Raw genomic sequence first — 26,829 nt, 5'->3', positions numbered from 1 at the left:
CCTCCTTTAGGGCTCCCACAGGACAGAGCCAAGACATCAAAGAAAAATACAAGGAAATCAAGACAAGGAATGAAAGGTTGAAGGTGCAAATCTATGCACATTATATGAGGATGGTTCCAACAAACCAAACGAGGCTAATATCATCCTTTGACATAAAAGAAGGGAAAATGAAAATGAGCTTTGTCAAGCCAACCATACAACAACCTAAATCAATGGCAGACTACTTAAGAACAGATTTTGAAGTATTGGCCAAGGATATCCATCCTATTGACCAAATCGAGTTGCATAACAAAATGGAGAAATGGTCTATTCCATCTTGATAGCAAGGCCATAGCAGCCCACCAATTCCAGAATTCATTAAATAACATCTCAGCACAATTTCAATTGGAAGAGACCTCTTCACAGGCCAAAGACACCAGAATAAAGTCCTTAGAGGACTTGGTCATAGAGTTGGGACATGATCCCAAGGATGTTAAAGCAGCAGAGAAACTTATAAAGAAGAAGAATAATGACATAGTTGCACTGAAGAAGCAGCTTAAAATCCCTCTTCTACATCACCTTCAAATAGAATAAGTGTTGGAGAAACAGAAGGAGGAAGAACTTATGGACCTCGTCCTGAAGTTGAATGACCAATTGAAGGAAACCGAAAAAGAATTGGATAATCTGATACAGTCCAAGCAGAGTGAGTTGGTCACCACTCCTTAGACTGTAATACCTATAGTTTCCACAGTAGTACCCTCCACCTTGGCAGCTACCTTGGCACCTATACTTCCACTAGCAACAACATTGCTAGTTACAGGAACTTCAATAGGTACAAGTACATCAACCAGCAGAGAGACACCAACAGAGAAAACTGCAGAATTAATCAAGGCCATGGAGGAAATGAGTATCCAGACCACTGAGCTCAAAAAACTCAGAGAACAAGTGACAAGTTTGGAGACCAATTGCAAACTTTCTCAAATTCAACAGAAGGAAGAGGCCCAGAAGAACCAAAGGATGGTTGAAAGGATAAGAGCCCTGGAAAGGGACTTAAATTTGCAGGAGCCATTAGGATATATCAAAGAAATCCTATGGGCCAACATCATTGATTCCATCAATGCGGTTTGGCCTTCAATTTAGATTATTTTTTAGCAAACAGAATTAGTCAAGATGGCTACAGAGGCAACCCATAAGAAAATGGAAGAATTGGGGGAAAAACCTAAAGAAGCCAATTAGCTCATCACCTTTTTAAACAGAAAAAATGGATATGAATTTGATGAAATAGAGATAGAGGACAAAACAACAACAATCCTAGAGATAAAAAAGGTTCTCACTAAAAGGAACCTAATGCTAAATTTGGAGAAAAGATGTCAGAGCATTCAAGCAGACATTGACAGCTTCATGCTGAAGTATGACATCTTAAGAGAAAATGGACTTCCTAGTCCTATGGTGATAAATGACAAGTTGATGCCCCAGGTAGATTACATTGAAAAGTTAAACAAGCTAGCCCAAAGCCAAGCTAGTACTTCAGGAGTGAAATCTTTACCCATGGGAAAAGTGCTTTATGATGGCCTAGAGAATCCATTCTACATAGAACATGAAGTCAAGCACTTATTCACAAGTAAACCGAATTTTGCCAAGTACACAGAAGCCGATGAAATCTATAGGAAAATGATAAGGATGAAGTTACCTGATAGCGAATGGTGAACCAGTTTGACTGATTTACTATAACTTACTCTAGTAAATCTATAATATAAAAGATAACTGTGAGGTAAAAATAGGTAAGACAGGATCAAAAAGCACAGGTAAAGAGTATCTGTAGGTAGAAGATAAAAGTGATTCCAGCACATAACTACAAAGCAATTGCAAGAGCCAAATCCGAGTCACAAGAGCCAGTGCAGTCACAATAAAAGGGACAGCTAGAAGACAGTTCTCCATCTGTCTCTATCTTCGTGTGGAAGATATTTTTAGTTTCCTAGAATAATTCTCATATAGTTATGAGATATTTTTTATCAAATTTTTGTATAAATAATTCACAAATTGAAGTGATTAGGGTGGATTAAAATATATTTCTATAAGACATATTATTTTTAAGCCAAGGAGCTATTGTACTCAAGACTAGACTGGTTTTGCTAGAAATGAAATAAAGTTGAGAACATTTCACTGGATTCTTGTGCACAGTTGGAACAAATAAGTATCATCTTCTTGTGTTTAAATATTGTTTTCTCTTCATGTCATGAAATATTCATATGTGGTTCTTATAAAATCTTAAAAGCAAACAAAGAATAATATCTCAGAACTAGCTTAAGTGCTCTCTCTTTTAACTATTTGCTTTCTTTATGTTTTCTACTAAACTACCTTGGTCTGGGAATTATTAATTTCTCCCTTACTTCCATAGTTTACCCGCCCCTTTGGTCCATAGTTAAGGATTCTTGATTTCCCTTAGCTACTGGCCATCCTTTCTTTATTCATCTTAATTTCGGTTAAGGATTCTTCATTGCCCTTGGCCCTCAATAGGACTTTTCATCCATTGAATCCTGCAGATTTTCTTTTGTTGTGCTAGCCTTCCCTCTAGACTCTTACCTCAGTGATAGATCATATCCAATTAATCCTTTCTTGATTGACTCCATAACCCAATGGCCTAAATATTTATTCTGCCCATTTGTCTTCTTAAATCCACCACCCAATCAAAACAAAACAATTCTGAACACTAAGAACTAGCGTAAAATCTTATTCAAACAAAGTTAAATTATAAAGAGAGAGCCCTCTCTGGACTTAGGTTGGCTAGAACCTGAGTCTAAAAGATTAGGTTTGTGGTTACCTTGGACTATTCCTTCTTTGATAACTTCTAAGGAAAAAATCTGAGTGATAACAACATACAAAATAGTTCATACAAAAATGCGTAAGTTAAATAACATACATTGTTAAAGTAACTAGAATAGTCAAACTAGAATAACAACATATGCATGAAAATGTGTTGGCTTTGTGCTATTATTAAGTGAAAGTTCCATACATACTTACACCATTCACAACCACTAGCCCCAATAATGGAATATTACAGTCAACACCACCTTCTACTCCAAAGAGATGTACTCGATCTATGTTGTGGAGAAGCCAAGGCTCATCACAATACTCCCCAAGCCTTCTCTTAGCAATGCCTAGCCAAAATCTTGGCTCCCAAAAGTTTGTTCTATGAGTTATGAGGTTCTATTTATAAAAAAAAGTGGGGTGGCCCTTGACATTCCCCTTTGTGACGCTTCAACTACCCTCATGAATCTTCAACTTCTTTACAAATAACTATTTATATTACATAGTGATTGTTCACATTCCACTAGCGACACTTGGAATTTAACTTACAACATATTTGCTAATAATATACATTTTTCACATGTACCCATGTGAGACAAAATAGGCTAGAGACATCCTAACAAGATAAAACACTATGACTTTAAAGTCTTGTGAAAGAACAACTCGGAAACATCCACTTGATGCTTCTTCGACATGTATTGATGCCAAGCTTGGTATCGTGCTATGATGTCCCCAAAGTTCTTGATGTTGTCTTGCTGAAAGCAGACTCTTTCCTCCATGGCATATGGGTATATGGTCTTGGAGCCTATGTTCGTATTGTCCTAAAACATGTGCAACATGGTGTAGACCATGACAACACCACCAATGTTCTTCTGCATGTTTGCTGCACTCACATCCAAGTCATCCCTGGTGGTCTCTCACCTTAGCTATTCCATGTACATGTTGATCTCTAACCAAACTTGGCTCTTGTGCTTAGCTTTGGTGAGGTAACTTGCATCTTTTCACTTTGTTCCTCAACTGCTTGTTGTTTGGGCTCATCAAATTGCACTAGCATTGCTTTCTCTGTCATTGGGCCTTGCTTTTTTATTATTCCTGCTTCTTCTTCTCTTCCTTTTATTTCCTACCGTTGTTGTTTTGCTTCCTATGGTCTTAGTTCTGCTATCTGCAAGCTTTTTTTTTCTCTCTTCCTCCACTCTATTTTCTTTGTCCTTTCCTTCGTTTCGCTTCTGTTGTCAAAGCTGCTTGCATGAAGATTGAATGTGATTTCACTCAGCATCTTTTTTGTCCTTTTATTATGTCAACAATTTCCTCTTTCCCTGATCCTGTATTGCATTTTTTGCTTTCGTCATTGCTACTAGTCTTGCTACCATGTTAGTGTTGATTCCTTTTGTGTACACAGTTAGGCATATGCATATATTGGCAATTAAATTGGTGCTTGTTCAACTACTTCCCCAATACTACTTTCAGTTGTCTTTCTTGAAGCATCTCTCTTTGGTGCCATGGTACAATGATTTCTGGAGAGAAGAACTTCATGAGTGTGGTACCTATGGGACCAAAAGGACACTCATGGCAAGCAAAGGATAGCTCTTACAAATCCAACTTCACAACATGATCAAGCAAAAATCAGGGCATCTGATGAGAGGGATTGCATTTTTTTCACTAACAAGTGTGATTGAGTGACTATGGGAACTGTGCACTACGCAGTCCTAGCAATCAATGAGGAACCTTGATGACTAGAATTGAGCAATGTGCAATTCAGTCTAGGACAGGGCCTAAAATAGACTACACATTACGTAGTCTTAGTGACCAAGTTGGGAGACTGGCTCCCAAAACTGCATAATGTGTAGTTGGAGTTAGCCCAGCACATAATCTTCATAATTCCAAAAGACAAGGCAGAGGCCTTGATCTCTTAAATTGCACAGTGCATGTAGTGAGATGTGAGATATGGTCAAGGGAACCGAGACCAGTTCATGGGGAGTATGCAAACAAGAAACTATGAAGGTGATGTGAGTATGAGTGCAAATATGATGAAGTGTAGATGTATGTATGTAAAACAAGTGTAGAAATGGATCAAATTGAAGGAACACGAAGCATATGAAGGGTGTCGCCGCAACAGTGACCGTTGGTGAAAAATTGGAAAACTCATGTGACACATGATAAAGGTAATCTATAACCTGAAACAACACTTGTACAAGTTAAAACACCAGTGGAAATTCAAGAAAATGAGTGAAACAACACTCTAACAAACTAAACAAACAAAAGTGACATAAAAGGAGGAAAAAGGTAATAAAAGAAAAACTCATCCCAAAAAGCGATGATAATGCTCTGAAGGCTCCTTGATCTACTAAGGAAGCTAGATATTGATGATCAAATGTATAAGTGAGATATAGAGGCATCCATTACATATATTTGAGCAAACTGGAGTTCATGGTGATTATGCTTGATATTAAGGACAATAGAAAAACTTGGCATAAACTTCTAAAGATGACAATGTGTCACTTTCGGGAAACTAATAAAAGATCCCCACCTCGTAGGGATGATTTTCTTCTTAGCTTCTTGATTTTTGGGAAAAATGCTATGCACTGCTTGGAAATATTGTGAATTTTTTGGAAGGACCAGGCAACTCTATGGCTCATGCATTAAGCAGTTTCTGGGCACAATAGGTTTTGTGAAATTTCTAGGTTGAGGGTCTCTACGCTACCTCTCAAGCTTTGCATAATTTCCTAGTAGAAGGAAATTTGTCAGCTAGCTCTGCACGATTCAGGAGTTGAAGGCTCACTTGTTGGCTTGGACTGCTTGGCATAATTTCACAGCTGAAGACAAGCTACCAACTGGGTCTGCACAATTATGGAGCCGAAGCTCACTGCTAGGTTTCACTACATATTTCCTGAGAGAAAGGGTGGTTTCCCTTAACGATTACACAAATAATTAAGGTAGTGTTAGAACCTATTTGCAACCAAGTCACGGGGTCAACTTGTGGTTAGACAACAAAGCAAGTAAGAAAACACAAATTGTAAAGAAAAATATGAAACTCAAATTAAAGCACAAGTACCTCAGCAGTGTAAGATAAGATGCTAATACTTTAGTAGGGAGGCTCCAAGACAAAGTGTAGAAAAAAATTTGGAGGGTGTTTGTAACTGCTACAACATATTCCAATGGCCAAATTGCATGTATTTATGCTTATTTTCATTTGGACATTCTAAGTGATCGGGAAATGTTTAATTAATTTTTATTTTGAGTGGGTTTAACCATTGGATTTTGGTTACCACCAATGGCTTTTGAGTGTTCAACAATACGAGAGGTTTGGTGATATTGGGTTCTAATTAGTTTATGTCTATGGGTAATGATTAAATCCATGACATTTTATTTGATAATTAATTTAATTATTAATCCTTTTAGTATTTTAAGTTTTGTAATTTATTCAAATTGTTTTTTTAGATCAAATGATGACAAATTTGATTCATAATTTAATGTTATTCTAAAATGTGTAAATATGTGCAATATATTATATATATGTTCATGGAATTAATAATAATATTAGCATCATGAATGCAAAATAATTACAGAAGCATAGCAATATTTAACTATATAAAACTTAAACGAAACATAACATTTAACCATAGTATTAACATAGTAATAAAGACAATGATTAGATCACTTATCTTTATAATGCTTTATAATACCATCTAAATATGTTAGACATTCCACCCAACTATAGACTCTTCTACTCCAATTTTATCAATAGCAATTCATCCCGAAGCTAGAGCTATGAATCCACAAGGATGAGTAGTCTCATATGGGTCTTGATTATCCAACTAATAGCCCAATACCAGTAAAAACATAATGATGCAACTCCTATAGCAATTATAATTTCTCGACTCTATTTCTCATCAATTTGAACAACTTAAGGGATGGTATTTCCTTCTCTACTCTATGATCCCTCAAACAATCTCCATCCCCTCCAAGGCTCCAACCAAAAATCAACTAAGAAATATCCAGTTAACAAATCCAAGAAATCCAACTCTTATAGGAGTGTTCACGATATCCTCGACACAAGCTCTTAGGTTATTTTTTAGTGTGAACTCTTCTCATGCATATATCGTATCTCTTAGCTAATTAGCAATTTCAACTAGTTTCCCTAAATACATAGGCATGCTGATGAGCACCAATATTGCAGCAAGAATGCTACAACTCCTAGGGCTACCAACTTTACTTTATCAACCCGGGGTTCGTACAAACTTGGACATGATAGTGTTGTATACACAAGAAAAAGTGATGGGTCTTCTCTTTTTCACTATTCAGCTAGCAATAGACCACTAGGGTTTTTCGAGCCAGACTTTTATGGATTCAAAAGAAGCTTGATTACTAATGGGGGAAAGAGAAATATACTCTAAGAGAAATCTTATGTATTGCAGTAAGGAAAAAGATTGAAATCAAATGCTAAAAAACTCCATTTTCTAACTGACTACTAAGTGGATGTGCCTCAAAATAATTCTAAGCTAACATGTATGAAATCCTATTGTCATAAGCATGCAAATTCAAAGCATCAAACATTATACTGTTGTGGACATAAATTGTTAGACTCAGTCTTGCCAGTCCGCTGTTAGAGTAAAATTCACCAAGGTTCATTTCTCGTCATTTGCAGTCACCAAATGCCATTTTGGTCAAAAAGAGTCATTTTAATTATTGACTCCATAGCCCAACAGACGAAGGAACTGTCTAGCTCTTCCAGAGATCTGTTGTTCTTGGCGCCTCCACGGAGCAGAAGCTACCATCCCAATTGGAGCCAATGTTAGACTCAGTCTTGTCAGTCCGTTGTCAGAGTCAAATTCACCAAGGTTCATTTCTCGTCATTTGCAGTCACCAAATGCCATTTTGGTAAAAAAGAGTCATTTTAATTCTTGATTCCAGGGTTTTGTCTCCAGAAGTGTCAAATAACACTTGCAGGCCAAAGGGAGTTTCAATAAGGTTTCACTTCAAGATTCTCATTATTAATAATGCTGAAGGACATTTCTTCTTCAAACTCTGTTTTGAAGAAGAAATCATTAAGTTTGTTTAATACATGATTGATAAGGTTTTACAGTGCTTTAGGCAGCCCTGCCCACCTTGCTGGGTTCAACAACTCCTATCCCTGCAAAACGATCAACAGAAGAACCATCATTTCAGCGAAAGAAGGTCAGAGAAGGAAATGTTGAAAGGAGACTATGAGAAAGGTTCTGAGAAATTCAGGGTTATTGAGGAACAGCTATTAAAAATTCAAGAATAACTGCAACATGTTCAAGAAGAGAACCACAAGCTCAATAAGGATTCACCATCAAATGTTGCACGAATCAGTGAACTTGAGGGTAAATTGCGCATACTGAAGAAGCAGAAAAATGAACATATCGAGGAAGGAAAAGCTTTGAGTCAAAATCCAAAATATGAAACTAAAGAGAATGATAAACTTGTCTTAAAAATTCTAAGCTTGGAAGCAAAATTGGAATCAGAGAGATAAAACATCCAGACAAAAACTTCAGTATGAATGCTCTACTCCTAAACACAAAAATAATAGGCAAGCCCTTGCTAATTCACAAGAAGAAATTTTCAAGTTTCATCATGAGAATCACAATCTCAGGTTACAGGTTATGACAGGGGTCCAGCAGTTGCAAAAAGCCAATGAAGAAATCCAGAACTTGCGGCAGGCTCTTTTAAAATCACAAGCAGAAAATGACACCATGATTTTTTAGTATCAACAAAGCCTGAAGTTGTATGAGTCTGTTGAAAATAGGGCAAAGGACCTACAAATTAAAATGGCCCATCTAAACGAAGAAAACAAAAGAACCAAGGATGAAATTGGCCAGTGCAGCGCATAGGATGACTAGCACGGCGCACATAGGGCGCGTGGCGCATTGGGCATGGATTCACCATGTATTTTTCCTCTGGCGTGGCGCATCCAGGACGCGCGGCGCACTGGGCCTGCCGCATGGCGCACAGAGCCTCCAAAGAAATTTTTCACCATTTCTTCCTCAAATTTCCGAAATGACTCAAATTTTCTGCTACAAGCCGTTTTATGGGAGATCAGGGCGTTACCTACGGACAATCTGAGGGGAAATTATCATTGCTTCGGTGCATGGTGAATGACTGAGGCGATCTTCGTTTCATGTCTGCTTTGCGGGCATTCAAACGCCGAGTTGCTTATGTAGATGCGGTCCATGATAAAACAGTAGATTGAAGAACAGATGAATGTCTGCGTATGATGTCGAACGAAGCATCTGTTGCTCTACTTACTGGAGAGTTTGATGAGAAGGGCGGGGAAGGGAGCTCTATTCCCAAAAAACCATATCAGTTTCTCAACATTTGGACTTTGCGAGAATACTTAGAGTATGAATTGAGGATACCAAACCCTCCATTTCAGATAGACTTTGAACAGCCTGTTGATGATTTTATCTTTATTTGTTTCTTCGTCGGCAATGATTTCCTACCACACATGTCTACATTGGAAAACCGTGAGGGGGAAATTAACTTGCTGATGGCGGTGTACAAGAAAGAGTTCAAGGCAATGGGTGGTTATTTGATAGATTCAAACTGAAGCTGAAGAATGTACTTAAAGAAAAATTAGATCTTTTCTATTGTGATGCACTAGAAGGGGATAAGGTTAAACTAGGAGAGCCTAGGTGGAAAGAAAGGTATTACAATGAAAATTTTATGGCCCACACTCCAGAAGAAATTAATGAAGTTAGAAAAGATGTTGTTTTGAAATATACTGAAGGATTGTGGTGGGTGATGCATTATTTCTACCAAGGTGTATGTTTGTGGCAATGGTTTTATCCATATCACTATGCTCTGTTTGCATCTGATCTGAGGGATATGGATCGGTTAGAGATAAGCTTTGAACTAGGGAAGCCATTCAAACCATTCAATCAGCTCATGGGAACTCTTCCAGCTTGCAAGTGCAAATGCTCTTCCTGAACATTATAGACCCTTGATGACTGATCCAAACTCACCTATTATTGATTTTTATCCTACTGACTTTGAGATAGACATGAATGGTAAACGCTTTGCTTGGCAGGGTGTTGCAAAATTGCCTTTTATTGATGAAGCTCGTACAGGGGGAGGTACGAACATGATTTATAGTCCTAATTCATATCCAAAATGAGATGATAATCTTGGATATGAACATCGCTATCCTTCAGATAGCTCCCAAAAATATAACAGTAGAGTGTATAATGGCAGTCAGAGTAATGAGCAGGGTTATGCTGTATCTGCTTTCAATAGATATGGTGAAAGATATAATGACAATCAGAATCATCGTCATAGCTATGGTAGTTCTTCACACCATCAGTTCAAGTCTGGTGTCCCTATTGATGAGTACTATGGTTACCAAGGACAAAAGGACATTCAACAGAAAAATGGAAAAATAAATTCCCACTTATATCAGGATAGCATGACACAAGTCTTCAATACAGGTGACAATGCATTATTCAAAAATCGATTCCATAATGGCATACCACAAACAAAGGCATTTTTGCTCGTAGTAATCTTTTGGAATGTGATTACCAACGACATGGTTCACTTCCAAATTATCAAACCAAAAACGAAATCCAAGATTCCTCGCACTATTTAAAGACACATTTCTACAGCAGTTTGATTTTAAAGAAACAAGTCGAACAACTTCCTATGTGTGCCCCAGTAGAGAGAATGTGTTGGAATTTTTTGAAAGCTGTGGATTCAAATGTCCTGAAAGAAAGGGCACTGCAGACTTGCTACAAGAGGTTACATCTAAGAAAGATCAAGAACAATACTGGGCAGACAAAAGTCGGCCTTATCGCTGTGTCCCTGTCAAGGAATTTTTATTTAGATTCAAGCAGTTTAATGTAGGTTTGGATTTGGAAAACAAGTTATCAGTCCCTTATGCAAAGAACAGAAGTCACAGAGCAGCTTTGGTATTCAATAGGAGCCTTGTCGTCAAAATAGAGATCTTCAAGGCTTGCTATGCAAGAGAATGGCTTCTTGTCAAGCGGAATTCCTTTGTTTACGTCTTTAGAATTGTATAGATTATGATTGCTGCCTTCATTGGAGCCACTGTACTCTTGAGGACTGAAATGCACCATAAAACTTAAGTGATGCAAATCTGTACCTTGGAGCACTCTTTTTTGGCATCATGACGAACTTGTTCAATGGATTTGCAGAATTGCCCATGACAATTTTTAGGCTCCCAGTGTTCTTCAAGCAGCAGGATCTTCTCTTCTACCCTGCATGGGATTTCACTATTCCTACTTTTATACCGAGAATTCCGATGTCATTATTGGAAGCTGGAATTTGGGCGGTGATGACTTACTATACCATTGGGTTTACCCCTGAAGCTAGCAGGTTTTTTGTCCAATTTCTTCTCATCTTCCTACTTCATCATATGGCATCATCCTTGTTCCGCCTTATAGCAGGAATTTGCATAACAATGGTCATAGCTAATACTGGAGGATCTTTATCTCTTCTTATCATCTTCATGCTTGGAGGATTCATTCTTCCTAGAGATAGAATTCCAAATTGGTGGATATGGGGCTACTGGAGCTCCCCTTTGATGTATGTAGAGAATGTGATCTCTACAAATGAGATGCTTGCTCCTAGATGGAAGACTAATGCAGACAATGCCATGAATCTTGGCCTGATTGCGTTGAAGTGTCATAACATGTTTACACATGCATATTGGTATTGGATAGGAGTGGGTGCTTTGTTGGTATTTTCATTACTCTTCAACGTGTTGTTTAACATGGCTCTTGCATATCTAAATCCTCTTGGGAAACCTCAAGCTGTCATTTCTGATGGAGCTTATAAAGTAACGAAATCCCAACAGAATGGTACAGAGCAAGGGTTCAATACAAGATCATCAAGTTCAAGAAGATCGTTCTCACGTTCTTTGTCTTTTTCAGTTGCCAATAATACTTCCAAAATGCAGATGAGACAAATTAGGATCCGATCAGCTAATCTGACAAGCAATAATGAGTTAGCTTTGGAGGATGCAACAGGAGTTGCTCCAAAGAGAGGAATGATTGTTCCATTTCAACCACTAGCCATGTCTTTTGAAAATGTCAAATACTTCGTTGACAAGCCCCCTGCATGGAACTTGAGCCATGAGAATAGTGTATTATGTGATCCGGCTATTGCCAATTTTTCTGGATTCTCTTACTTGAAGGGTTTGGCTGACTAATTCAGCATTCGTTTCTATGAAATGAAGGGACAATGAGTGGCTGAAGATAGACTTAAATTGTTGCGAGATGTACAGGTGGAATGTTGGCATTCTTATGGCAATCAAAATCATGTCACCAATGGATTTTCTGGCAAAGTATTCATTCAAAGGCACGTTTATTGAAAGGTTGGTTTTCATTCAAATGACAAATGCCGAGCGCACTGAAGCTGAGAAATAGCAGATCACAGTGGATTGTCCAAGGACTGTGCCAGATGTTACTTTCTTTCAGCAAGTAGACATGCAAGCATCCCTCTCGTTGTTATATATGCTCTTACATCTGGCATAGCAGGCTATATTGCTGCTGGAAATGGCGGTTCCCTTTATTCAAGGCGGAATTTTAGTTTAAAGGCTATTTTTATTAAAAAATTAGTTTTATTCAAAAGGCCCAGGTAAATGAAAAGTGAACAGTCACAGATTGAATGCCTACATTTAAAACAAAAACACTTGTCATAGCAGAGAAACAGGAACCGACGGTCTATTTTTAACTGCAGTTACAAATCAAAAGGATTTACATCTACAGATGCCACCTCTCCATTGGTCATCAGAGATTTTCAAAGGAATAATGTAACGCTGCTCTGTCCCTAGCACAGATGGACAACTCTTTTCCTATCTTCTTCGATTGGTTTTCCAGCTCCCTACTCCCAATCGATCTATTTTCTCATTCCTGAGTCTATTTATTGTATGAAAATTATGTGTAAATGGTTCTGAGTTCTGGGAAACGGTGGAGGAATAACTCATTGTTTGGCTATATAGATTGACAGAGAAATAATTAAATGGTGCAACTCTGATTTATAAGATTCTTGTGGTATGAGTTCTGGCATGTGTTTTTCTCTCTGTTTCATATGTATCCTATGATGTTTTGCATTTCATTCATGATTGTTTCTAGCTGAATACTTTTAAGTGAGAAAGGTAGAATTCATTCATTACTCTGCCTTGAGGAAGTGTTCAGTATTTATGTGTTTTCTTCTGCCTGGAAAGGATTCATACATTAATGCCCTTTTCAACTTTCTTAAACAGTCTTTTCACCCCATTTAAATTCAATTCGATTGCTAAAACCTCATGCTTATCTCGCCTTATGAAATATCTCGTGCCTTTGGTTAAATCTCTGCTCACGCTATTCTTGTCCCATGCAGCCCAACAACTTAGTCATTAAATCAAATATCCCTCATTCAAATTCATTTTACTAGCCTAAATCAGTTCCCATTTTAAGTCATCTCGGACTCTATTGATCATTTTATCGAGATAGACCCGGAGAGAGCCCTCTCTTGTCCTCATAGGGCTAGCTACGAGGCTGAGCTTGGTTTGATGTTGCCTTGAACCTGCCTTCCTTTAGCCCGAGGTATATTCGAGCGCTAACATAGTGGTGACCATATTGGGGACAAAGTTTACTTGTAGATTGTCTTGCCCCAGTTCATATCTCAAGTTCCGATCTAATTGTTGATGGTGAACAACGATCAGACATAAGAAGACGACTGAAATCATTCACATGGCAACTCCTCATTCACCTGGTGACTCCATTCATTGAAGAATCCAGCAATCGGTGCTTCATGGTGAGTCCACTGCAGAGAGATCAGTAGCAGTAAGATTTTCAAGATGAATCGGATTGCAAGAAGATATGCTCCCATGAGCCGATATCACATCCCAGGTTTTCCAAATAAAATGCCCAAGGTAGATTGGTCAAAGAATTTGCCTATGTTCATAAATGTGGAAGGTAATGACGCTACTCTTCATCTGGTGAAATTTCACATTCATGTGTATATATTAAAGATCAATTTTCCTGAAGATTGTTTGATGAAAATGTTTATGGCTACCCTGGAAGATGAATCCCGATCTTGGTATGAAAGTTTGCCACCTGCTTCCATTTATTGTCTAAAGGATTTTCATTCAATATTCTTTGAGAAGTATAAAGAATCTTCTCCATCATTAAATTTAGTTCAGGATTGTTGCAAGCATGCTTATGGTTTTATTGAGAACCTTGAAAAATACTATGAGGATGACAATTTTATGGACGAAGAAATCATGGAAGCATTGTATGAAAATCCGTTTCAGCAGTCTACAGAACTCTTAGAGGAAACTTTGCAGCAGGATCAAAATCAACGGGTTAAAGATTTCCATATGATTGAAAATGATGAAAAAGGAAGTCCTATTTCAGATCTGGTTGAAATAAATGAGGATACACAGGAAAATGATGTTCTAATCTCCAAAAATTATGATGATAAACCAGATCGAAAAACGGATTGTGATGAAGAAAAATATGTTGTTCCGGATCTCATAGAAGAGAATTGCATTATTGAGGCTACCTCAAATGAAGAAGATAGAGTTACAAGCCTAACTGCCCTCATCTCCTCAGAGCACAACCTTCCTACCATGGTAATCCAGTCAATTCATTAACAGCAAGAGGATACCTTCGTTCAAGTAAGTGAAAAATTTCCTTTGGATGAATCTTTAGTAGATGGTAGAAATGTCTTTTGTGCACTTCAAGAATCAGATGAAGTTTATTTTCTTATGATTAATGAATGTAATAAGGAACATGAAAACCTGGCTGTCATATCATATGAAGATGACCTACAGTACATTCACACCACAGAAGATCAAAACATTCAAGATTTCCATTCAGATTCTTCTTCATATGTTTCACGTGTTGAAATGTTTTTCCAAGAAGATATCTGCTCATCTACCCATTCAAAGTTTTTTGAAGCCCAGGAGCATACTTTTACTGAAGTACATGATGAAGGAAGATCAAAATTTGAAGCAAAGGACACCTGGTTTCTTCAGCAGGAGGAAAGACTTCATGTTTTTCAGGATCCAATGGCAGATTTGTTGCAGTCAGCAGTGAAGGTGATTATTGCAATATTCAATGATGAAGGAGATCATGGTCGACTATGTTTTTGGAGACCCAGTTACAAGCATCTACTGTTGACCAAAAGATCTGATAGGAAGAATCAGTCAAGAAGCCATCTTATTGATTGGTTACATTGGCATTTTGATATAGTTTGAGGATATATGGTCTTGTAAGAAACACAAGTGGCCATGTACTACCACCAAGCTTTAAGTTTTAAGTCCAGGTCTTTGCCATTTTGAGTTAGTTTGTTAGAGTCAAGTTTTTAAGTCATGTCAGTTCACATTGAGTTAGTTTGAGTCAAGTTTCAATCAGGAAATTGAGTCATGTTGGGTTGTCGGAATAATGGACTCCATAGCCCAACAGACGAAGGAACTGTCTAGCTCTTCCAGAGATCTGCTGTTCTTGGCGCCTCCACGGAGCAGAAGCTACCATCCCAATTGGAGCCAATGTTAGACTCAGTCTTGTCAGTCCGTTGTCAGATTCAAATTCACCAAGGTTCATTTCTCGTCATTTGCAGTCACCAAATGCCATTTTGGTAAAAAAGAGTCATTTTAATTCTTGATTCCAGGGTTTTGTCTCCAGAAGTGTCAAATAACACTTGCAGGCCAAAGGGAGTTTCAATAAGGTTTCACTTCAAGATTCTCATTATTAATAATGCCGAAGGACATTTCTTCTTCAAACTCTGTTTTGAAGAAGAAATCATTATGTTTGTTTAATACATGATTGATAAGGTTTTACAGTTCTTTAGGCAGCCCTGCCCATCTTGCTAGGATCAATAGCTCCTATCCTTGCAAAACGATCAACAGAAGAACCACCATTTCAGCGAAAGAAGGTCAGAGAAGGAAATGTTGAAAGGAGACTATGAGAAAGGTTCTGAGCAATTCAGGGTTGTTGAGGAACAACTATTAAAAATTCAAGAAGAACTGCAACATGTTCAAGAAGAGAACCACAAGCTCAATAAGGATTCATCATCACATGTTGCACGAATCAGTGAACTTGAGGGTAAATTGCGCATACTGAAGAAGCAAAAAAATGAACATATTGAGGAAGGAAAAGCTTTGAGTCAAAAGCCAAAATCTGAAACTCAAGAGAATGATAAACTTGTCTTAAAAATTCTGAGCTTGGAAGAAAAATTGGAATCAGAGAGACAAAACATCCAGACAGAAACTTCAGTATGAATGCTCTACTCCTGAACACAGAAATAATGGGCAAGCCCTTGCTAATTTACAAGAAGAACTTTTCAAGTTTCATCATGAGAATCACAATCTTAGGTTATAGGTTATGACAGGGGTCCAGTAGTTGCAAAACGCCAATGAAGAAATCCAGAACTTGCGGTAGGCTGTTTTAAAATCACAAGCAGAAAATGGCACCATGATTTTTTAGTATCAACAAACCCCGAAGTTGTATGAGTCTGTTGAAAATAGGGCAAAGGACCTGCAAATTAAATGGCCCATCTAAATGAAGAAAACAAAAGAACCAAGGATGAAATTGGCCAGCGCGGCGCATAGGATGACTGGTGCAGCGCACATAGGGCGTGCGGTGCATTGAGCGTGGATTCACCATGTATTTTTCCTCTGGCGCGGCACATCCAGGACGTGCGGCGCACTGGGCCTGCCGCACGGCGCACAGAGCCTCCAAAGAATTTTTTCACCATTTCTTCCTCAAATTTTCGAAATGACTCAAATTTTCTGCTACAAGTCGGTTTTATGGGAGATCAGGGTGTTACCTACGGACAATCTGAGGGGAAATTATCATTTCTTTAGCGCATGGTGAATGACTGAGGCGATCTTCGTTTCATGTCTGCTTTGCGGGTATTTAAACGTCGAGTTGCTTATGTAGATGTGGTCCATGATAAAACAGTACATTGAAGAATAGTTGAACATCTGCGTATGATGTCGAACGAAGCATCCATTGCTCTACTTACTGGAGAGTTTGATGAGAAGGGCGAGGAAGGGAGCTCTATTCCCAAAAAACCATATCAGTTTCTCAACATTTGGACTTTGCGAGAATACTTAGAGTATGACTTGAGGATACCAACCCCTCCATTTCAGATAGACTTTGAACGGCCTGTTGATGATTTTATCTTTATTTGTTTCTTTGTCGGCAATGATTTCCTACCACACATGTCTACATTGGAAATCCGTGAGGGGGCAATTAACTTGCTGATGGTGGTGTACAAGAAAGAGTTCAAGGCAATGGGTGGTTATTTGACAGATTCAGGAGAGGCAATTTTGAAGCGAGTGGAGCATTTTATTCAAGCTATTGGGTCCTATGAGGATAAAATATTTCAAAAGCGGTCTCACCTACATTAGCGCCAGATGGAAAGAGTCAAGCACGAGAAGGCTCAAAAAAGGAATGGAGATAATATGGATCCCAAAATCAATTCTAAATTCTTAGTTCCAGTGATGCCTTATCATAAAGCACGTTTAGCATTTGGTCCTCAACTATCACCATATCAGGTGGAGCAATCAAATAGTGGTCATCTGGCTGCTCAAACTATCTGCCGGGCAGATCACTTGGTTCATGCAACAAAGCTGACATGGGTTAGCAAGAAGCACAATAGTGTTGCTACAGCCATTGTTAGAGCTGAAGAGGAGGTTCATGCAGAATTGAAAAGAGAGGAAAAAAATGACTTGGAGGGTGTTATCACTGAAAAGATTTCAAAGGAAAAGGGCAAGGTAAGGGTGAATTGGTCTTGGTTATTCTCATACTCCTTTCATGCATAAGAAGCACTTGGAAAACTCAGGGTCAGCATACATCAGAGTTCTTTGAAGGCTCAAGCAAGGCATGTAAGGTAATCCTAAATTTTGATATAGATTACATTTTGAAAGTTTTCCTTGAAGAATGGTGTTTATTATATTCAATTTTGAACAAGCTTCATGACATGTGGAGAAAGCCATTTCAAGAAAAAGAAAGACTCAAAAAGGTTAACTTTTGGTCTTAAAGCTGTGTTTTGAAATTACACAGCAGTTTCGTAGCGTGCTACGAAACTGCTGTAAGTGATGCCTAATGCACAGTAGTTTTGTAGCGCGCTACGAAACTGCTGTAGCTGCATATTGTGATTTGATGGATCATTTTTGTAAGGCAAAAGGATATCTTTTTGAGGATGGGCAGCTGAAAGGGATTACTTACAAGGTATAAACATCAAGCAAAGGCAAAACAAGGACAGGAAGGACATTCATGAACTCTAAACTCTATGTTATGAAAATGGTCATTATCTCATAGTTAGTATTGATTCATAATGCTCCAGGCGCCATTAAAGAATTTTTGTCTTAGAACAAGTATTTGAGCAGGGTATATGGTTGATTTAATGCATTTCATGTGGTTAAAGAGACAGCATGGTCAGCAGAAGGATTCGAAGATGAACATAAGAATGAAACTCTAAAAAGGAGGAGTTTTGTTTCCTTGTTTTTACTAGTCAACTTCTATAAGAGTTTCTGAGCAGTGGAAAACTACTCTCTGAAAAGTGAAACAGGTTTTCATTCCTAAGATACTAAAGTGCAAAAACCTCTTCCACTTTCTTCAAATCGATTATGATCTGGGAGAAAAGGGTGACCAAAGTTGCGCTACGAAACTGCTGTAGGTGCAGTTTTTCATCTCTTGTTTGACAACTGTTTTTCAAAGACTTATTTTGGGCGGTAGGAATGATGTTTCAAAAAACCAAGAGAGGTTTTTTTTCAGCATGGACTGATTCAAAAAAGCCTCCTTCAGTTTCCTCAAATTCATTATGATCTGGGAGAAACAGGTGATCAAAGTTGCGCTACAAAACTGCTGTAGGTGCAGTTTTTCAAAGAATCAAAATTTCCTGTTTTACACATGTTCTTCAAGGATCGATTCTGGGCAGCTGGAGTAGTGTTTCAAAAAACCAAAAGAGGTTTTTGTTCAGCATGGATTTTTTCACAAAAACCTCATTCATTTTTTTCAAATACATTTTGTACGATAAGTTATGACCTCTGTCCCAAGTCCTATTGTTCAGCCAGAACAAAGCAAGGGACAGTTTCCTGTTTGACACGTGTTTTTCAAGGACAGATTCTGAACAGCTGGAGGAATGTTTTAAAAAACCAGGAGATTTTTTTGTTCTAGACAACATGGGCTACAAAAACCTCCTTCAGTTTCGTAAAATGTGTCATGGATGAGGAGATAAAGGCTCTGTCCCACGTGCCATTTTCAGGGATTCTAAACCTAAAAACAAGGAAACATGTTCCCTAATTTCTAGGGTTTGTCTTCAGCAGTCAGATGACCACGTGGGAGGCTTCATCAAATTCGAATTCATGGAGTCTTAGGTGTCAAAGAATGTTTTAAATGTTTAGATAAGGTTTTTTTAGTCATAATAAGGAGTTACACTCCTAGTTGTATTAGGTCACTAGCACTCCTAGTTAACAGCTAGTTCTAATTAATGATTTGTTTTATGGTTAGAATAGGTGTCACTGATGGCAAATTCGAATTATCTTGATGAGAGATGATGGAATACTAATTTTAAATGCTTTATATAGAGCAAGAGGTCGAATTAGCAAAGGGTTGGAGACTTTTTGGCTCAGCTGCTGCTCTATGTGCAGACTGTGTATATTTTTAACCTAATGCATATTTCTACTTAGACAACTCAAGATTCATGAAGAGTTCTTGTATGTTCTTGTTATGATGGCATCTTCCAATACTTACATTGCAGTGGTATTTACTTATGATACTCAGAATTCATCACTGATGCTCTGACTTCCTTCATAGATAAACATACTATGTTTCACTGTTTTGTATTGTCATTTCTACACTCGAACTCTATAATGCCTTGACTTCCATGCTAGGTAGAATGCTTTGGCTTCACTACTCAGGATTCATGAAGGATTTCTTATATTCAGAATGTGTGTTGTCCTTTCCTTAGTTTTGTTTACAGTTGCATAGGTGTACAATCACTCAGAATTCACTGATTGTGCTCTGACTTCCTGTGTGCACTTACGAGCTGTGGTTCCATATGTGTGTTGTGTTCTGAATATTCAAATGCTGAATGCCCTGACTTCATGTTAAGCTGATCTTGTTGTGGTACTGAAACATACTTTGACTCCATAGCCCAATGGTAGCCAGCCTTCATCTTTCAACCTATAAACATATACAATTACAAACCATAGAGTTAGCCATCTATTCATATCTTTAATCTAAATCATTAACCCTTTGAGAGAGCCCTCTCAGGCTGAGGAGGCTAAGCCTTAGCTAAAATATTGGTTTGAAATAGTTACACTGAGATAGTCTGATCAGCAGCCTATCAGGGTCCTATTTTGGTGATAACAGAGGGATTCAAACTGAAGCTGAAGAATGTACTTAAAGAAAAATTAGATCTTTTCAATTGTGATGCACCAGAAGGGGATGAGGTTAAACTAGGAGAGCCTGGGTGGAAACAAAGGTATTACAATGAAAATTTTATGGCCCACACTCCAGAAGAAATTAATGAAGTTAGAAAAGATGTTGTTTTGAAATACACTGAAGGATTGTGGTGGTTTATGCGTTATTTCTACCAAGGTGTATGTTCGTGGCAATGGTTTTATCCATATCACTATGCTTCGTTTGCATCTGATCTGAGGGATATGGATCGGTTGGAGATAAGCTTTGAACTAGGGAAGCCATTCAAACCATTCAATTAGCTCATGGGAACTCTTCCAGCTGCAAGTGCAAATGCTCTTCCTGAACATTATAGACCCTTGATGACTGATCCAAACTCACCTATTATTGATTTTTATTCTACTGACTTTGAGATAGACATGATGGTAAACGCTTTGCTTGGCAGGGTGTTGCAAAATTGCCTTTTATTGATGAAGCTCGTACTGGGGGAGGTACGAACATGATTTATAGTCCTAATTCATATCCAAAATGAGATGATAATCTTGGATATGAACATGGATATCCTTCATATAGCTCTCAAAAATATAACAGTAGAGTGTATAATGGCAGTCAGAGTAATGAGCAAGGTTATGTTGTATCTGCTTTCAATAGATATGGTGAAAGATATAATGACAATCAGAATCATTGTCATAGCTATGGTAGTTCTTCACACCATCAGTTCCAGTCTGGTGTCCCTATTGATGAGTACTATGGTTACCAAGGACAAAAGGACATTCAGTAGCAAAATGGCAGAATAAATTCCCACTTATATCAGGATAGCATGACACAAGTCTTCAATACATGTGACAATGCATTATTCAAAAATCGATTCCATAATGGCATACCACAAACAAAGGCATTTTTGCTCGCAGTAATCTTTTGGAATGTGATTACCAATGACATGGTTCGCTTCCAAATTATCAAACCAAAAACGAAATCCAAGATTCCTCGCGCTATTTAAAGACACTTTTCTACAGCAGTTTGATTTTAAAGAAACAAGTCGAACAACTTCCGATGTGTGCCCCAGTAGGGAGAATGTGCTGGAATTTTTTGAAAGTTGTGGATTCAAATGTCCTGAAAGAAAGGGCACCACAGACTTGCTACAAGAGGTTACATCTAAGAAATATCAAGAACAATACTGGGCAGACAAAAGCCGGCCTTATCGCTATGTCCCTGTCAAGGAATTTGTATTTAGATTCAAGCAGTTTAATGCAGGTTTGGATTTGGAAAACGAGTTATTAGTCCCTTATGCTAAGAACAGAAGTCACAGAGCAGCTTTGGTATTCAATAGGAGCCCTGTCCTCAAAATAGAGATCTTCAAGGCCTGCTATGCAAGAGAATGGCTTCTTGTCAAGCGGAATTCCTTTGTTTACGTCTTTAGAATTGTACAGATTATGATTGTTGCCTTCATTGGAGCCATTGTATTCTTGAGGACTGAAATGCACCATAAAACTTAAGTGATGCAAATATGTACCTTGGAGCACTCTTTTTTGGCATCATGATGAACTTGTTCAATGGATTTACAGAATTTCCCATGACAATTTTAGGCTCCCAGTGTTCTTCAAGCAGCGGGATCTTCTCTTCTACCCTGCATGGGCTTTCACTATTCCTACTTTTATACCGAGAATTCCGATGTCATTATTGGAAGCTAGAATTTGGGTGGTGATGACTTACTATACCATTGGGTTTACCCCTGAAGCTAGCAGGTTTTTTGGCCAATATCTTCTCATCTTCCTACTTCATCATATGGCATCATCCTTGTTCTGCTTTATAGCATGAATTTGCAGAACAATCGTCATAGCTAATACTAGAGGATCTTTATCTCTTCTTATCATATTCATGCTTGGAGGATTCATTCTTCCTAGAGATAGAATTCCTTATTGGTGGAGATGGGGCTACTGGAGCTCCCCTTTGATGTATGTAGAGAATGCGATCTCTGCGAATGAGATGCTTGCTCCTAGATGGAAGACTAATGCAGACAATGCCACGAATCTTGGCCTGACTGCGCTAAAGCATCATAACATGTTTATACATGCATATTGGTATTGGATAGGAGTGGGTGCTTTGTTGGGATTTTCATTACTCTTCAACGTGTTGTTTAACATGGCTCTTGCATATCTAAATCCTCTTGGGAAACCTCAAGATGTCATTTCTGACGGAGCTTATAAAGTAACGCAATCCCAACAGAATGGTACAGAACAAGGGCTCAATACAAGATCATCAAGGTCAAGAAGATCGTTCTCACGTTCTCTGTCTTTTGCAGTTGCCAATAATACTTCCAAAATGCAGATGAGACAAATTAGGATCCGATCAGCTAATCTGACAGGCAATAATGAGTCGGCTTTGGAGGATGCAACAGGAGTTGCTCCAAAGCGAGGAATGATTCTTCCATTTCAACCACTAGCCATGTCTTTTGAAAATGTCAAATACTTCGTTGACAAGCCCCATGCATGGAACTTGAGCAATGAGACTAGTGTATTATGTGATCCGGCTATTGTCAATTTTTGTGGATTCTCTTACTTGAATGGTTTGGCTAACTAATTCAGCATTCGTTTGTATGAAATGAGGGGACAATGAGTGGCTGAAGATAGACTTCAATTACTGCGGGATGTACAGGTGGAATGTCGGCATTCTTATGGCAATCAAATTCATGTCACCGATGGATTTTTTGGAAAAGTATTCATTCAAAGACGCATTTATTGAAAGGTTGGTTTTCATTCAAATGACAAATGCAGAGTGCACTGAAGCTGAGAAATAGTAGATCGCAGTGGATTGTCCAAGGATGCTGCCAGATGTTACTTTCTTTCAGCAGGTAGACATGCAAGCATCCCTATCGTTGTTATATATGCTCTTACATCTGGCATAGTAGGCTATATTCCTGCTGGAAATGGTGGTTCCCTTTATTCAAGGCAGAATTTTAGTTTAAAGGCTATTTTTATTAAAAAATTAGTTTTATTCAAAAGGCCCAGGTAAATGAAAAGCAAACAGTCACAGATTGAACACCTACATTTAAAACAAAAACACTTGTGATAGCAGAGAAACAGGAACCGACGGTCTATTTTTAACTACAATTACAAATCAAAGGGATTTATATCTACAGATGCCACCTCTCCATTGGTCATCAGAGATTTTCAAAGGAATAATGTAACGTTGCTCTGTCCCCAGCACAAATGGACAACTATGTTCATATCTTCTTCGATTGGTTTTCCAGCTCCCTACTCCCAATCGATCTGTTTTCTCATTCCTGAGTCTATTTATTGTATGAAAATTATGTGTAAATGGTTCTGAGTTCTGGGAAATGGTGGAGGAATAACTTAGCATTTGGCTGTACAGATTGACAGAGAAATAATTAAATGGTGCAGCTCTGGTTTATAAGATTCTTGTGGTATGAGTTTTGGCATGTGTTTTTCTCTCTGTTTCATATGTATCCTGTGATGTTTTGCATTTCATTCATGATCATTTCCAGTTGAATACTTTTAAGTGAGAAAGGTAGAATTTAGTCATTGCTCTGCCTTGAGGAAGTGTTCAATATTTATGTGTTTTCTTCTGCCTGGAAAGGATTCATACATTAATGCCCTTTTCAGCTTTCTTAAACAGTCTTTTCACCCCATTTAAATTCAATTCGATTGCTAAAACCTCAGGCTTATCTCGCCTTATGAAATATCTTGTGCCTTTGGTTAAATCTCTGCCCATGCTGTCCTTGTCCCATGCAGCCCAAAAACTTAGTCATTAAATCAAATATCCCTCATTCAAATTCATTTTACTAGCCTAAATCAGTTCCCATTTTAAGTCATCTCGGACTCTATTGATCATTTTATCGAGATTTACCCAGAGAGAGCCCTCTCCTGTCCTCGTAGGGCTAGCTACGAGGCTGAGCTTGGTTTGATGTTGCCTTGAACCTGCCTTCCTTCAGCCTGAGGCAGATTCGAGTGCTAACATAAATGAGTAAAATAAATCTATTTTTCTTTTTGTCCTTTTTTATGTGAAAGTGTGAACGCTAATCTCTTTTGGTGGTGTGGTAGGTGGATTAGGGATGATGGTTAATGGTTAGAAGGTTGGGGAGACCAATAGGGCTCCTTTTATAGCTTCCTAGAGGCTTTTTCCTCAATTCGGCCTCAAAACAAGCCACTACTATAAAACCTCGATGATGTCCTAATGCGTTCTACAGGATGTCCTGAAAACCTATAGGATCCCCTGTATTTCTACAAGATACAACCGAGAGAAAAAGGATGGGTGTTGAAGATGATGGAAGGCTTAGGGAAGGTGGTTGGTGGTTGGAATGTGGTAAGGGAATTTCCTAGGACTACTTCAGAACTCAAAACCAAAGTCGGGAGATGGCTGGATTTTCTCAACAAGGTTGGAGAAGTTTCCTTGTAAAATGATGAAATTGGTGAGGGTTTTAGTGAAAGAAAATGAGGACCATGGGTTGATGAAGTTGGAAGGAAGTTGTTGTCTATGAAATCTCTTTTTACTTTTGAAACATTTTCACTACATAAAACAATTACATTTACCCAAAAATCATGCAAACAAGAATAGTTTTTGTTGAGCCGTAAAACTACCTCTCTTCTACATACTTTCTTAGACCTTTTTCCCCTCACCAGTGCCTCATTAGCTATCAAATATCATTACATATTGATTCTAAGAGTGCATTTAAGTTGTTTTCTAACTATATTTTTGTGTTTCCTATTTGACTTAGATTTTTCTCATCAGATGTGGAATGCAACCACTTTCTGCAGCTAATTGGTGATTCTGCAGTTGTATTTATTGATCTATAGGTTATAGGTGTCGGCAAGTAAAACGAGGCATGTGGGAAATTCAGGAATGCTCTGGACATGGACCAGGTCCTATCCGTTCAGCCAAATTCATAAAGGAAAGCCTTGGTTAAATGAAGGTAAAACAAGGGGTCCTACAGCAAACAAGTCTCCGTTTTCAGCACGTGAAAGTTCCAAGACCATTCCTAAGTCCATGGATCCCTTTTGAAAGTTTTAGAACATCTCCACAATGCAAATCCAACATCCACCTTTTGTAGATTGAATGATCATGGCAACCAAGAAGCTAAGCTCATGGGTTCTGTCCTTTTACGTGTCCTCTGCTAAAGGTTTCTCATAGAAAAATAGTTATGTAATTTCCTCTATAAATAAGACATTTGCAAACGCATGTAGCTAGTTTTTTGAGATAGCCTTGCTATTAGTTTATATAATGTTGCCATAGCATTAGTCCTGTTGTTGTAACGAGAGGATACTTCCTCTGTTCTGCAATATAAAGACTTTGTTTCTTATGACTATTTGAGCGTAATTTCGGATTGACAGCGTGTTAACCAAGGCCATGCAGAGGACCCCTGCTGGCTGAGGTTTTGCTTCTTTATTTCTGTAAAGTTTTAATGCATTGTTTTCTTATTTCCATTGTAAATATTTCATAGCTTGTTGACTTGTCTATATTTCATAATTCATTTATGATGTTAATGTTTCATTCCTATACATTATTTTCCAGCATTGTATATTTTTTCTAACACTGATCAGTGTGTTTCAGGATAGGTTATGCTCGAGCATTTTCATATAATTTTTTGCATCAAATAGTGACATGAGATTGGCCTCTCTGTTAACTTTATTTTTTTTAGCTTTTCAATTTCAGTTATGCTTTGATTTCAGTCTTATTTATTTGTTGTTGTTAGCTAGTTTAGATATCAAATTCTTCATATCATTTGACGTTATCTCCAGAGCCATGGCTTAACCCCGAAAAGCTACTTGGTGAGCTATCAGATTATGAGTGAAGTGATTTGATTTTACTTTCGTTTCTGCAATTAGATCTCATGTTCTTCATGACATTTGATGTTATCTCCAGAGCCATGGCTTAACCCTGAAAATCTACTTGGCGAGCTATCGGATTATGAGTGAAGTGATTTATTTTACTTTTGTTTCTACAATTAGATATCAGGTTTTTGATGTTATCTCCAGAGCCATGGCTTAACCCCGAAAAGATACTTGGCGAGCTATCAGATTATAAGTGAAGTGACTTGAATTTACTTTCATTTGCAAGTAGGTAATTTAGATATCAATTCTTCATGTTATTTGACATTATCTCCAGAGCTATCGGATTATAAGTGAAGTCAATTGATCTTACTTTCATTAGTCTGCAGTTTTTGGTTTTTTTGAGTGCAATAGTTTAAATTTTATTTTTGTTTTTAGATGAGTAGTAGAGACAATGATTTCATGATCAGTATTTCATCATTTTTTTTTTTTTCCGAAGAAAAAGCAAACTTTTTATTAAGAAAAAATAAAAAGTTACATTGCATATGCTGAGCATTACCAGAAGCAAAAATGCATTCCGTAAGCTGCCACGAGGGCTCAAGTGCTTTCACACCCCACGTAACGTTATAGGACTAACGTGCACAAAGAAAAAGAAAAATAGAAAGAAGAGGGAGGGGGGAGGGACGCATCATATTTCATCATTTGTTTGATTTGAATAGCTGCACATTTACATTCCTGTTCAAGTACTAATTTTATCACTAGTATGTTTTGAGATCCTTTGAAGTGTTAAGCTTTGGAAGTTATCATAAGGGACATAAAACCCTGTCTTAAATCTATATCCATACTTGCCTTCTAAAGCATTC

At 37.9% G+C, this 26,829-nt stretch overlaps 3 pseudogenes; all 3 read left to right on the top strand.

Moving 5' to 3' along the window:
* The first annotated feature begins 9,808 nt into the window (after positions 1-9,808).
* On the top strand, positions 9,809-11,971 carry LOC149189667 (ABC transporter G family member 42 pseudogene; annotated as a pseudogene).
* A 4,773-nt stretch (positions 11,972-16,744) lies between these two features.
* On the top strand, positions 16,745-20,977 carry LOC149189666 (5'-3' exoribonuclease 3 pseudogene; annotated as a pseudogene).
* A 138-nt stretch (positions 20,978-21,115) lies between these two features.
* LOC149189665 (ABC transporter G family member 42 pseudogene) lies at positions 21,116-22,760 on the top strand (annotated as a pseudogene).
* Positions 22,761-26,829: the final 4,069 nt, after the last annotated feature.

The sequence above is a fragment of the Pinus tabuliformis genome, chromosome 3_1 (assembly GCF_031772625.1).
Source record: "Pinus tabuliformis cultivar Carrire ecotype Pingquan chromosome 3_1, CPIR1, whole genome shotgun sequence".
NCBI classification, from domain to species: domain Eukaryota; kingdom Viridiplantae; phylum Streptophyta; class Pinopsida; order Pinales; family Pinaceae; genus Pinus; species Pinus tabuliformis.
The sequence above is the reverse complement of the archived record's forward strand: the minus strand, read 5'-3'. Positions and strand labels throughout refer to the sequence as shown.